The 10,583-nt window shown below is 44.6% G+C and overlaps 1 pseudogene; it reads right to left on the bottom strand.

Moving 5' to 3' along the window:
* Positions 1 to 8,943: 8,943 nt before the first annotated feature.
* Positions 8,944 to 10,340, bottom strand: LOC124655581 (annotated as a pseudogene).
* Between the last annotated feature and the right edge of the window lie 243 nt (positions 10,341 to 10,583).

Genomic DNA, 10,583 nt, shown 5'->3' with positions numbered 1-10,583 from the left:
TGTCATCTACTAGAACAAAGATTTTTTTCTTTTTCGAAATGGGTATATCCCCGACCTCTGCATCGGTTGATGCACACAACCATTTATTAAAAAAGTGAATATTCAAGAGTTATAATTCATGAATTAACGATGGTCGCTATAAAAATCAACCATCTAAAAATAAGAAGCATGCTAAGCAGTCTAAGCATCTTCCAATCTCTTAATAGGCCGCCAAGTAGCATGGTAGAAAATATCCTGGGCAACCATTTGAAGGCGGTTGCATCCAGAAACCATGCACTCCCGCTGGTCCTCCGGGAGTAAGAAACCCCAAAGCTGGATCCAGTATACCATAGTGTGAATAACCTGCAAAAAATAGTAGAATCCTTTTTGTTAAACACAATATCATTCCTGCAATTCCATATCGACCAACAAAAAGCCGAAACACCAATGCGGATCCTAGCTTTATCTGTTTTGTCCGCTCCATTGAGCCAATTCCCAAACATATTTGTGATATTGGATGGAGGTGAAATATTGTATGCAGCAAACACTACTCGCCACACAAGTCTAGCAAAAGGACATGAAATAAACAAATGTTCAACTGATTCCTCGGTGTCACAGAAGCAACATTTTGTATTTCCATTCCAATTCCGTTTTGCAAGGTTATCGCCAGTCAAAAGTACTTTTTTTTTTGCTAAGGAACCACATGAAGATTTTAATTTTTAGTGGGATTTTAAGTTTTCACAAATATTTATCGTAGGTATCTAGTATGACCATCTAACATATCAGTATACATAGACTTGACTGTAAAGTTCCGTAATGATGTAAGACCCCAATCAAACTTGTCCTATTCATCATTAAGATTTATTAGCCTTTGACATAAATGTATCCATTGATCCCATTTGTTACCCATAAGCTGCCTCCGAAAACCAATATTTATCGGAGTTGAACTCATAACACTTGTCAAAGTATCATGCTTACGATGGACTATGTTATATAACTGTGGGTATTGAGATGCAAGTGTTTGCTCACCTAGCCATATATCTTCCCAGAAAACGAACTCCTTCTCCCGAGCCAATTTTAAAACTCCTCCTACTAAAAAATTCTCCTTTAACTTTCATTAATCCTTTCTAGAAAGGTGAATCAGTTGGCTTAGTTTCGACTTCGGCCAAAGTTTTTTGCGATAGGTATTTGTTTTTTAACAGTTGCTGCCATAATCCTTCTTCGGAAATGAGTTTATATAACCATTTGCTAAGAAGACAAGAATTTTTTATCTCCAGCACTTCCACTCCAAGACCACCTTGGTCTTTGGGTCTTCAAATCATGTTCCACCTAGTTAGCCGATATTTCTTTTTATTTTCCTCACATTTCCAGAAGAAGCGTGATCGGAAAAAATCTAATCTCTTCCTTACCCCTTTAGATATGTCGAAAAAAGATAACATAAACATAGGTAAACTAGTGAAAACAGAGTTAATCAATACAAGACGATCCCCATATGATAACATCTTCCCAGCCAAACATCCAAGTTTTCCTTCAAAACGACTTTCAACATGATTCCATTCAGAGTTTTTAAGCTTTCAGTAATGAATTGATATGCCCAAATACCTAAATAGCAAAGAGTTGGATTCACAACCTAATTTCATATTAACGGATTTTTCAATATCATGGTCCAAGAAGAGTATGGTATCATCGGCATATTGCAGTATAGAAATCCCTCCCTCAACAATATGAGGTATTAGACTTCCAATCTGTCCATCCTCCTTTTCCCTTGCAATTAAGATGGCCAACATATCTGCAACAATGTTAAATAACATGGGTGACAATGGATCATCCTGTTTTGAAAATAATGACCAATGTCATCATTTACCTTGATCCCCACACTTCCTCATCTAACGAATTGATCTATGAGTTTACACCATTTAGGGTTAAAACCTTTCATACGCATGGCTTGTTGAAGAAAATGCCATTTTACCTTGTCATAAGCTTTCTCAAAATCAATTTTAAAAATCACTCCATCCATTTTCTTTCGATGAAGTTCATGGATAGTTTTATGTAAGACGACTACTCCTTCAAGTATATGTCGTCCTGACATAAATGCCGACCGCGTAGGCTGATCACTGTTTCGGCAACAGTGTTAACTCTACTTGTAGCGACCTTCGTGAATATTTTAAAACTAACGTTGAGAAGATAGATTGGTCTATATTGTTGAATCTGAATATCATTCTCCTTCTTGGGTAGTAGGGTAATAACACCAAAATTCAATTTGAACAACCGTAATTCCCCTGAATGCAGTTGATGGAACATTGGCATTAAATCACCCTTAATAACATCCCAAAAGGTTTGATAGAATTCTGCAGGAAAACCGCCAGGTCCCGGAGCCTTATTTAACTCCATTTAAAAAATAGCATCCTTGATCTCCTTCTCAATAAATTCGGCTACTATACTAGGATGTTATTCTCTACTGGGGTTAGTTGGGGAATATCCTGACAAAAGTCCTCATTCAATGTGAGGGTAGAAGTAGCTGGCTCTCCAAACAACTTCTTATAATATTTAGATATATAGACATGTAAATTCTCATCTCCCACTATGGTTCCTTCATCCCGTTCTAACTGATTTTTTTCCTTTTTTCTATGTTTTCCATTTGCAATTAAATGAAAATACTTAGTATTATTTCCCCCCTCTTGAATATGTTTTACCTTGGCTCTCTATGCCCATTTTGACTCCTCATCTCTACGAAGCTTTGTTATATCATCATTTGCTTTTCTTAATTTTGCTCTCTCATCATCATTTAGAGGAGTTGTCTCAACTTTCAAATCCAACTCCTCTATTAAGGATAGCAGTTTTTTTCTTTCTTATATTGGCCACTTATACATTTTGCCCAACCTTTAAGAAAACGACGTAAATGGCGAATTTTTTTCTGCCAAATTGCAATAGGAGAATCCCCACGAGTCTTAGCCTCCCATTCAGCTCTCCCTATCTCATAAAAATTATCATGTTTCAACCATGATAATTCAAAAGAGAAATGAGCTTTATTGCTAATGTGAGCTTGACTACCCGAATCAATTAAGAGAGGAGCCTGATCAGAACCAGATCTTGTTAGAGCTCTAACAGTCACTAATGAAAATTTTGTTCCCAATTGACTGTCGATAGAACTCGGTCAAGTTTCTCATAAGTTGGAATCTTTCTCCGATTAGCCCAAGTGAATTGTCTACCCGAGAGAGCAATCTCTCGCACGTTTAGACTCTCAATAATGGCATTAAAAACGAAGGGCCAACGTGGCTTAAAATTATCATTATTCTTGTCCTCGTTTCTCCTGAGAATATTGAAATCCCCCCAATAAGAGAAGGAGTGGATCCCGAATCACCCATCCTTGCTAGTTCAGCTAGGAATTCTGCTTTATGAGCATCTTGAGCAGCACCATATACTGGCACCAATACCCATTCAAACCCATCATGCTTACATCTAACATGCAGTTTGACACAAAAATCCCCAACCTCTACAACACCAACTTGAAGTGACGCGTTATTAGTACCAATAAGGATACCTTCAGACCTCCCATGAGGTGGTAGACAAAACCACGAGAAATCTAACCCAGTTGCCGAAAGGGTACTGAAAAGTTAGATCTCCCTGTCTCCAATAAGGCGATGAAGTCTAATTTCTGTTCCCTTAAAGTTTCTTTGACAAACAAATGTTTTGCAATATTACCGAAACCATTAGAATTCCAGAAAAGTCCTTTTAAAGAACTCATTTTAAACAAATGTTTTGTTCTTAAACCTAGAACTTCTACGAACACCCGACAAATCAAACTCCTTCTTCTTTCGGGTTTTCTTTAGTTAATAATAGGCATTAAGAGATCATCCAACTCTGCTAGCTCCTGCGTCTCTTAGATTATCAAATCTCCAGTAAGACTTGAAATTTGAGAGGCTAACAGGCTATTTTGATCCTCTTCCTTATCATTATGCTCTTCAACATTTTTTAAAAAGGACTAAGGTTCTACTGACATTGACAACTTCAATAGATTTGATAGCTTTTGTGATTTCTTTATCATTTTTACCCAACGAAATACCTAAGCGACTGGCCTTAAAAATAGTATCCTCATCCGACATCAAAACAAAAGATGGTGAAGCTTTCTCATTACCCGAGGTCGCGTAATCATGCTTGAGGTTCACATTATGCATGGCCCTTTCCATCTGTGTGGCGTCAGCATTTGGTTGAGCTCGAATCCTCTCGCTTGTCTGAATGTTAGACAAAGATGGACTTGCGATACCACCAAAAATAGCCGCCTCATGTACAGATGGAGTCTTCTTTGTTGCTCCTTCAAGACCTTTAACAGTACCTGAAAATTGCCTCGTTACCACAGCTGGTGTCGAAGAAATTTCCGTGTCAAATACAACACTTATACCTGTTTTTTTGTTTGAAGGAGTATGCATGATTACAGAGTCATTTGTTGCAGAAGATCCGAAAGCAGTAGCAGCCATATCCATTTGCATGCACACTGATTGGCCAGCAACAGTGGTGGGGCCCGCCACGGTCGGCGTCAGCGGTGACAACAGCGACATAGTGAAAGTTCAGAGATGGTAAACCTAGAGGGGGTGAATAGGTTTCTACAAATCTTAATTCTTTCTTTGCAATATTAGGCTTTGCGGAATATAAAGGTGAGCCTAATGCAAACTAGGTGAGGCACCCTATATGATGATACAAGAACTCAAGCACGAAGACGAGGGTTAGGAATAACCGATAACACGCGGAGACGAGGGTTTATTCCCGTGTTCGCTTCCTTTGCAGAAGGTACGTCACGTTTGGAGGGGTGGAGGTCCCACGAAGGATTCCCCAACGCCACGAAGGCTCACCCTATTCTCCGGAGCCTATCCCACGAAGGAATAGCTCACTCACTTGTGGTAGACTTTGAGGCAACCTCCAAACCTCCACAATCTTGTCAGGAGCAAATCCACAGCCCGGATGCTTCCGGACCTCTTTTGCCCACCTAGGGTTCCCAAGGAACCCTAGAGAGCAGGTATCTTGATGAATACAAGGGGGAACAAGATTTGGCTCAGTGGAACGGTAGATCAAGGCCTCCTCTATCTTTTCCCCGGAGGGATTCGAGTTTGGGTGGAGGAGGAGGGAGATCTGAGGCTTTTGGTGTTTCTATCAATGGAGTATGAGAGAGGGACCTCAAGAACAGTTTGTAAGGTAGTGCCTAAGTGTTCTGAGGTAGGTGAAGGGGTATTTATATGGTCACTTGAAATCCATCCGTTGCAGACCGTTGGCAACTTGTCTAGCTCAGCTTTTCGTCGAGGGAGCCGATCAACCGGACCTGGGGCCGGGCCATCCGGCGCAGAGGACGGTCCAACCGGGCCACAGGCCGGACCATCCGGTCCAAACCGGTCCTGGCGCCGGGCCGTGACCGGGGCGGACTTGGTCGCGCAGTGCATGTCTCCGGTTGTCACCGGAGCAGGAGCCGGTCCGCGCAGGGGCAGCCGGTCCACAGGCCGGCTCGACCGGGCGTCAGGCCGGACCAGGCCAGTAGACACCGGGCCATACGCCGGGCCAGCACCGGGCGAAGGGGAAAACTCCCCTCGATGGTGCCCGGTTGGCACCGGTCCAGGGGCCGGTTGGAGCCGGGTCAGCCGGTGCCACAGCCGGTCCAACCGGACCTCTGGCCAGGCTGAGGCTGAACAACCCTTGTTCATTTTTGTTGAAGTGGGGGGGGGGGGGTCACCCTTTACCTTCTTGTTCCATTGATACACCTTTATGCCTATTTGGCTAATACCTGGGAATAATCTCATAGACATGTATTAGACCAATTACTCTAGCAACGGTGTCATTGTTACCAAAATAATGGATAAGGGTAAAATACCCTTACACAGAGGCATTGTGTGGCCAACAACAGCACCTAGCCCCGCCACGGTCTGCTTCAGAGGCGACAGAAGGTGGGGGGCCGGCGCTTGATCCCGTGCTGCAGCCGTCACGCGTGTGCCAACCGATGCCATGCAGGCCAATGGCAGCGGGGAAGTCTCCACTAGCGTCGGCTGCTGCGCACGGCCAGGGGACCGAGGAGACATCGGGACCCGTGGCAGAGGCGACAGGGCTCCAGGAGCTGGTTCAGCCAATCGCGATGCGCCAAGTAGACTCTGGCTGCCCAGTAGCAGCGTAGAGACAACAGGTACTGGCTGCACTAATCCCAAGGTGGATTCTCGCTGGATTTTCGCCAATCCTGGTGCAGAATCAATCTCGGGAAGAAGTGCCAATGTTGTCCTTATCTGCGGCAACATAAAATGACGGACATAGCTCAATAAAACTGGAATTTTCACCAGATTTTAAACTTAAATGAGAGGAGTGTTGTAGCACATCAGATGGTACTATATTTTTAGCATTTTCCATACCTTTTCTCAACAAATCATTATTAAGAGAACCAAACAGAATTGGAGCCTTAACTTGCTCTTGAGCTTGATGACTAACAACTCCCTTTCCATTATTACCTTGTTGTATATTGCCATTCCTCTTGTTACCATTGTTTTGATTCTCGTTATTTCTAGTCTTCTCAATATCCATATCATTTGCATCATCCCCATTATCCCCATTAGCTCCATTATCATCATCTCCACCATTATTTCCTCCAAAATCTTCAATTCCATCATGGCCAAGTTGAGTCACAGTTACTGGCTCGACATCAAAAGCAAGTTTTAAAAACCCTCTTTGAATGAACACATCCGTTGTCTCAGGAATAAGGGTATGATCTAAACACCCAATCCACAATCTCAACTCTTTATGCTTTCTAGTATGAACCATGTCTAGCTCTTTTGTCTTGCCAAAGAGAGTTCCCACCGCCCATAAGGACAAAAAAACTGTTCTGACATAAGAAGGTATCCCTCTCACACGCAACCATACTTCAGGCAACATATACAGAGGATCCTCCAAGGCCGACCAATCCTCAAAAACCAAATCCGAGGCTCTGTCCGGGACGGGATAGGTACGGAAGATCTTCATGCGCTGAGCTTCAACCTTATTAGGAAACTTCACTCTAAAGACATTATTCTGGAAATTGTAAATCTCCCACTGAAATTATCAACAGGTACAATCCGCCTCAAGCAATCTGCAATCTCAGGAATAGACATTGGGTCACCCTCCACAGTCACTTTTACAAGCTTCACATTATCAACCTTCGGCTTATATGTGCCCCCTGTGGGCAACTCAAAAAACATAAGCTGCTCAATGGCATACCCATACATGGTGACAGACGATTTTGGTGCCTGAAGAAGATGGCATGCACTTGAAATGTGATTGGGTGATTCACATATGTCACAAACTGGTGCCGTATAAGTATCAATTTGATGACCTGGTTTTTTGCATCGAAAACATGGATTCTTCTCACTTCTCAGCCTTTTTAGCCTTCTTCGCTGGATTGGGAGCATCTGATTTTGGAGCCCCTGCCGTATCCACTTGCATGGATTGGGTTTGCTGCGAGCCAGAGGTGTCCACTTGGTGTTGTTGCGAGACAGAAGCAACCTGCCTTGTCGTTTGCACCGCAGCAAGTACCCTCTCAACATCACCTGCATGGGAAAAACTTTCCCCTCCCCCCTTATGCGCTGCTGCAGCAAGTGCTGCTACAACCCCCTGCATGGCTTCCTTAAGAAATTCCAGACTAATGCCAGCAAAGTTAGAATCAATCGGATTAACAGGTCCATTATTTCCCCCTCCACTATTCCGGTATTGATTATGATTAACTCATCCACCATTGTAATTCCGATTACCAGCATTGAAATTATTGCTCCCAAAGTTTCTAGGTCGGTACTGATAGTTACCTCCATTGCGGTTGTAGCTGTTGTAGTTGGATCCCCTGTTGAATTGACCGACGTCATCCCCAAACTCCAGTGGAAAACCTTGGCCGTGTCCATCACGGTTATCAGCAACACCACTTGACTCACCCGCAATGAAGTTGCTTTGCCGAGTGTTTCCACCGCCAAAGAAACGGTTGTTGTAGCCACCTCCTCCCCGGACACCATTGTTCGGTGGTGTTACATTGAACCCCAAACCATTGCCGGTACCATTGAATCCACCACCACAGCCACCACCGTTGAAACCACCTCCGCGACCTCTGCCAGGGCCGTTGCCCCGAGCAGGATCACCTTCGCCGCCGTGATTGTTCATACTTCCGATAGCACGGTCACCGTCGCCGCCTGGAAACGAAACTGCTCGCGCCCTCCAGAACCCTAGCCTACGACGCCAGGCACGCCCTACAGTGAAATTGGCATCGACATGGATTTTTTGGGTTCCAGATTTTGCACTATGGGCCTTAGATTTCGAAGCCTCTCGATTTGCGGAATTCATCTGAACAGGTCGGCCATGATTCCTTTGGTTACCTGGATTCTCAAAAGGGCCCAGTAGCCCTTTTTTGAAAGTTGCGGGTTAACCGGATCAACCAAACTCAGAGCGTTCGAGGATGCCGACGACCGTTGCCATCGCCGGACCCTCATCCAGCCCTCAACATCATCCACTGGAATGGTGAACAAAGTCGGTTCGATGACAGGTAGCCGAAAACGTCGATGTTGAGATTTTTCTGTAACTGGAGCCGAAGGATTTGGCGAACATACCTTGTCGATCAAAGATAAAGTCACCACCACTTGTAGTTGTCGGCGTTGCCTCTGCAGTCGACGTGCAGCCCGACGAGCTAACCCCGATGTCGACTCAAGTAGATCCCTACCCTCATCCGGCGAAGGAGGACGGGAAAGGTATTTGAAGGATTGGTTGGAGACCTCCTCCTCCTCCTCTCGCTCTGAACTTGATCATTCCTCCTATGCGGCGAGCACCCAGAAACGTCCCTGCGGAAGCACATCATTCGAGGTTGAGGGCGACGAGGCCTCGAGATCAGCCGACGATGGGAGCTCGCCAGCCAGATCGCCCGAGAGGTCGCCTGCGCCTCTAACGGTCATCCACCACTAGAACAAAGATTGTAACCAGGAGTAACCGTCAGTTACTAGATCAAATATGCACACGCACGGTGGCGTCATCATGCGCCCTCTGGAGCTAGTCAAGCCTCCCTTCTCTTGTCTGAATAAGGGAAAACAACTCTCTGTACTCTGGGTTCATGGCAATAGTCTTCGTGGCCGTATAGAAGAGGGCAGTTCCTTCCGATACTCCGCACTCCCGAATGATCCCTACTGCTTCCCGTATAGTCGGGACAATGTTAGATTCACAAGAAGACACTTCAGCAGTCGCAGCAAGAGCATCACATGCCCTTTTGCACTTCAAAGGAACCGGGTTCTTGTCCTCCTCTGTCCACACATCAACCATTGGGGAGGAGATCTTGCACTTCGCCGACTTTGCTTTCTTCATGGCAGATGGTGTGACTTCAGCATCCTTGTCCCATCCATCAATGTTAATTGGAGTAGCCACCTCCTTGTCTTCATCCAAGTGTTCTCCGGGGATGGACAATTTTGCTTTCTTCATGGCAGATTGTGCGAGTTCAGCCTCCTTGTCCAACCCATCAATGTTAACTCGAGTAGCCTCCTCCTTGTCATCACCTAAGTCCTCTCTGAGGATGGGAGGTAACAATTTTGCTATCTTCATGGCAGATTGTGTGAGTTCAACATCCTTGTCCAACCCATCAATGTTAACTCGAGTAGCCTCCTGCTTATCTTCACCTAATTCCTCTCCAGGGATGGCGGTCCATTTACATGCATCCGCCTTCCCGAATATTTCGTCCAACAAGGATAAGTTGGGCAGCCCATTTCTGAATTTTGCATGCTCTTGGTTGTTCTGAAAAGAATACAAAAAGGAGAACGAGTTAGCTAGAACACAAACAAGTAATGAGGAACAGCTCATAATCAGTACAATTCATTCTAATGGTTCAGCAGCAGTAGTAAGATCATTGCATGCCTTTTTGTACTCCAGTAGAGGCGGGTTCTTGTCCTCCTTTGTCAACACATCGACCATTGGGGAGGAGTCCTTGTTCGCCAAATTCACTTTTTTCATGGCATATTGTGTGAGTTCAGCATCCTCGTCCAACCCGTCAATGTTAATTCGAGCAGCCTCCTCCTTGTCTTCACCTATGTCCTCTATGGGGATGGCGAATGATTTACCGACATGTGCCTCCCCGAACATTTTGTCCAACAAAGATAATGTCGGGTGGCCTACTTCTGAACCTCGTGTACTCGTACTTTAGCGAGTTCCATCTATACTTGAAATGCTCCTTAACATACCCTTTCTAGGTTCTGGCGTTGAATTTGAGCTGGAGGTTCATGTAACCTTCCTCACTCAGGTAGCCGTCGACCCTGTTGCCACTTGCCAGCATCCACCTCCTCTTTGCACAACTCGTAGAAAACCTTGGTGTCGTGTTCGTTCCAGAACGCCGCCCTATTCCGCATCTGTTCACATTTAAGTTGAAAAACTCCCATAAAAATAGTTGTTGCAAGATGTGGGAATTTCTTGAATAACAATTAAATCACCAGCGGGATACTCTAAATAAAATATGTACTAGTACATGAAAGCAATGGCCTCCCCCCTCTAAATACTACCATAAGCAATCGCCGCGGCAATCCACCATATAGCACATTTGTTTCCGCCATGAACAGCTAATCAACACAACCATAAGCACAGAAAAGAGGATG

The sequence above is a fragment of the Lolium rigidum genome, chromosome 5 (assembly GCF_022539505.1).
Source record: "Lolium rigidum isolate FL_2022 chromosome 5, APGP_CSIRO_Lrig_0.1, whole genome shotgun sequence".
NCBI classification, from domain to species: domain Eukaryota; kingdom Viridiplantae; phylum Streptophyta; class Magnoliopsida; order Poales; family Poaceae; genus Lolium; species Lolium rigidum.
Note: the sequence above shows the minus strand (reverse complement) of the source record. Positions and strands in the feature narration are given on the sequence as shown.